Here is a 3772-nt window from a genome sequence, read left to right on the forward strand (position 1 = left end):
TTCAGGTTGACCAGGAAAGACTCCTGGTGTTTGAGAAGAGGTGGCCACTTGTTGGGCTACTTGGGAGATTTGGGTCTCAAGCATTTTGGTGTGTGTGGCGATAGAATCAACTTTGGTAGTGAGTTTGGAGAGAGAGTCGTTCAGAAATCCTGTTTGGTTTTTCAATTCTTGAAGATTTTTATTTTGATTAGCAATGCAATTTTCCAATAAAATCTCCAAACTTGATTTCTGAGCCACTCTCTGGTTGTTTGTATAGCCAGGTGGTGCTGCTTGTCCATAGGAACCTTGAGGATTTTTGTAAAAATTTTGATTTGGCCTCATTCCTTGGTTGTATTGAGCGTAATTCAGTTGCTCAATATTGACAGCACTACCTAACTGACAATCAACACCTATATGATCGGATATACCACAGACTTCACAAGGAGGGGATGCAGAAGAAGGTGTGACAGCATTAACATTAAGTTTTTCAAATTTTTGGGTTAATGCTTTAATCTTAGCAGCAAGGTGATTATATTCAGAGACTTCGTATATACCTGCCTCTTTCTTAGAGGGAGTAGGAGTGGTGACGACTCTCTCGTTGGTCCATTAGGTAGTGATTCTGAGCCATGTCCTCAATCAAAGCATAAGCCTCTGTATAGTTTTTGTTCATTAGAGCTCCACCTGCAGCTGCATCAACAGACATCTTAGTGGTATATGACAAGCCATTATAAAACGTGTGGACTATAAGCCACTTCTCTAGGCCGTGGTGGGGACAAAGTCTAAGCATTTCCTTGAAACGCTCCCACGCCTCATAGAGAGACTCCCCATCTTTTTGATTGAAACGCGTGATTTGATCTCTAAGCTTAGCGGTTTTAGATGGGGGGAAAAATCGGGCAAGGAATGCTCGCCTCATATCGTCCTATGAAGTAATGGAACCTATTTCTAGGGAATTGAACCAAGCGCTAGCTCTATCCCTTAAGGAAAAGGGAAAGAGATGAAGTCTTACGGCTTCTTGGTTCTCTTTTATGGTGCCACTGAGTCTTAGGAACGAAGAAATATGGAGATTTGGATCCTCAGTGGGTGATCCAGAAAACTGATGTTGCTGCACCAAATTGAGTAGTGCAGGCTTGAATTCGAAGTTATTACCCGCAACCGTTGGGTACATGATAATAGGTTGTGGCTCTTCCGTTGAAGGAGTAGCATACTCTTTGAGAGTGCGTTCAACCATAGCAGTATTATTTTGTGCCTCTCTCTTTTTCTTATGCAAAAACCTTTCGATCTCAGGAATAAATTCTCCGAGACTTTTACTTCTTCGCATAAGAAACTAAGAACCCAAGAAGTTAGTGGTAATACAAAGAAAGAAGTAGAAGAAAAGAGGAAGAGAAGAGAGTTCTAATCACAGAGAAAGAGTTAATCAAATTAGTTTACTCCCCGGCAGCGGCGCCAAAAACTTGATGAGATAAAACCGCAAGTGCACGGTCTTACCGAAGTAGTATAAAAGAGTATCGTTCCGACAGGGAGTAGTTCAATTTAATTAACCTTTAGGAATGATTAGAAGAGAGAAGAGAATTGTAAGTTGGGGGTTTTCAAGCGATTGAAAGATAATAATAAAAAGGGCCTTGGGATCGTTGGTTTCCTCTAAATGACAAGTCCTCCTCAAACCAAAACTATAAGCTTATAATGTTACGTTAGACCTAATTTCTCAAGACAGTTTCTCTTATGTTCCTCTAGCAACCAAGCCTATTTCGCTGACTTGATTACTATTAGATTTTGGTTCCTCTAACAACCAAGCCTATTTCGCTGACTTGATTGTTATTAGTTCCCTTGAAGATCGAAACTATATGTCTCAAAGATTGCAAAGCCTATTTCGCTGACTTTGCAACCTTGTCTGAATTCACTTGTTCGAATATCAAAGCTCCACTTTCGTTTTATGAATTGATATTTGGAATAATGGATAAACAATTATCAAACCCTCCACTTTCGTTTCCACAGTTTGATAATGGTTGATCCATGTTAAAGCGGCGAATTCAGATAAGAAATTAGGGTTACATAAGATTAAGGCTTAGAGCTTGGTTTGATTAGGATTATGTCATTTAGACTTATCCAACAATCGCAAGACAAGGAGAAGTCTACTCACTCATGTTCATCGTAGACATGGGGGAGAAGAGAGAAAGCATAAAAGTAAATGACAAGAAAATAAAGGAAAAGAAAAGAACTTTAATTAGAAAAGCAATTGTCACTTATTGAATTCCAAGTAAAGATGAATATTTGTGATGGATGGCTACTCTATTTATAGCATTTGTTCGACTTAAAATCTAAGCTATTACATTCGGGCTAAAAATAGAGTAGCTTAAAATCTAAGCAAAAGCAGCAAAAGTGACACTGGAGGGTGGCACGGCCGTGCCAAGCTTCTGGCATGGGGGAGACATATTTTTGTCTCTCAATCTTCATATTTTTGCATCCAATCGGCTCCAAGTCCCTTTCTTTTGCTCCAAGACTCAATCCATCCAATATTCATTCCTGAAATAAGATAAAATGCAATTTAAAGTAAACTATCCTAAAAAGGAATTAATACTAACCTAAAATAAAATAAAATCTAAATAAAACTAAACTAAAAAGCATATTAAAATAGTCAATAAATGACTCATCACTAGCTGAGGAAGCTGATGATTGGTGGGTTAGTCTTTAACCTACCCTTGAGCAAGAAGGAGCTGTGGTGACTTGTGTAACACCCTACTTCTATTAAAGCAATTAAACATGCGAATAATACATTTATTCAAGAAATAGAGGCTACGCCACATTCAAAATTCAAAAACCAATAAACATGTATATAAACCTCAACAGTCGCAGCGGAATATAAACCAGAGTAAATCCAAGTATACATGTTATGAATCAATAAATTACATCAACATAGATACATCTCAAAAATCCCAGCAAACGGGTAATCTCCAAACATCACAAAATCCAAAGATAACCTAATCTAGACCGACACAACGAAGCCTAGATCAGAGCCGACTAAACATCTAAACACCGATATCGGAGAAGCTCCCAATATCCACCAAGCACAAAAACTCACCAAGCATCTAATCCTGCACAACGTCTACCCATCCATACAGATAGGCAGGCGGTCCATAACAGATCCACTGGGGGTAAGTATTACATTATCATAATCCAAATAACATATAACATGAATATTTCAATTTAAACATCATGCACTTGATCAATAATAATATTCTCACATCAATACTTACATCAAACCCCAATATCTCACATCAATAATCACCAATCACATGTGTCATGAACAAATATCAATTCACAGTTATTCATACACAATCACCAATCATATACATCATGAACAATCACCAATCATAAGCCATGAACAATCATTAATCATATTTCATGAACAATCACCAATCACATGTATCATGAACAAATATCAATTCACAAATATTCCTTCACAATCACCAATCACAAATATTCATGAATAGTCATTCATCTCATTTCATCACCAATCACATTTATCAAACAAGACTCATGTCGTGATATGCACTTATTGACACATAAATGCATGTGGTACCAAATCTCCAAAAAGGTTGTCACCCAAATCCAGATCTCAAAAGATCTCTGCCAGGCCGAAGCCCTATAACGAATAAAACATCGTATCCAGATCTCAAAAGATCTCTGCTAGACCAAAGTCCAAAACTAGATCTCAAAAGATCTCTACTAGGCCGGAGCCCAATAATGAATAAAACATCATTTCATCTCGACTATGATGCATGGACATGTATAAGGA

The 3772-nt window shown here is 37.8% G+C and overlaps 1 non-coding gene across 1 annotated transcript; it reads left to right on the forward strand.

Moving 5' to 3' along the window:
* Positions 1–737: 737 nt before the first annotated feature.
* Positions 738–844, forward strand: LOC120577969 (small nucleolar RNA R71). Its single transcript, XR_005643945.1, has one exon. It is a non-coding gene; the product is annotated as a small nucleolar RNA R71 (small nucleolar RNA).
* Positions 845–3772: the final 2928 nt, after the last annotated feature.

The sequence above is a fragment of the Medicago truncatula genome, chromosome 1, assembly GCF_003473485.1.
Source record: "Medicago truncatula cultivar Jemalong A17 chromosome 1, MtrunA17r5.0-ANR, whole genome shotgun sequence".
NCBI classification, from domain to species: domain Eukaryota; kingdom Viridiplantae; phylum Streptophyta; class Magnoliopsida; order Fabales; family Fabaceae; genus Medicago; species Medicago truncatula.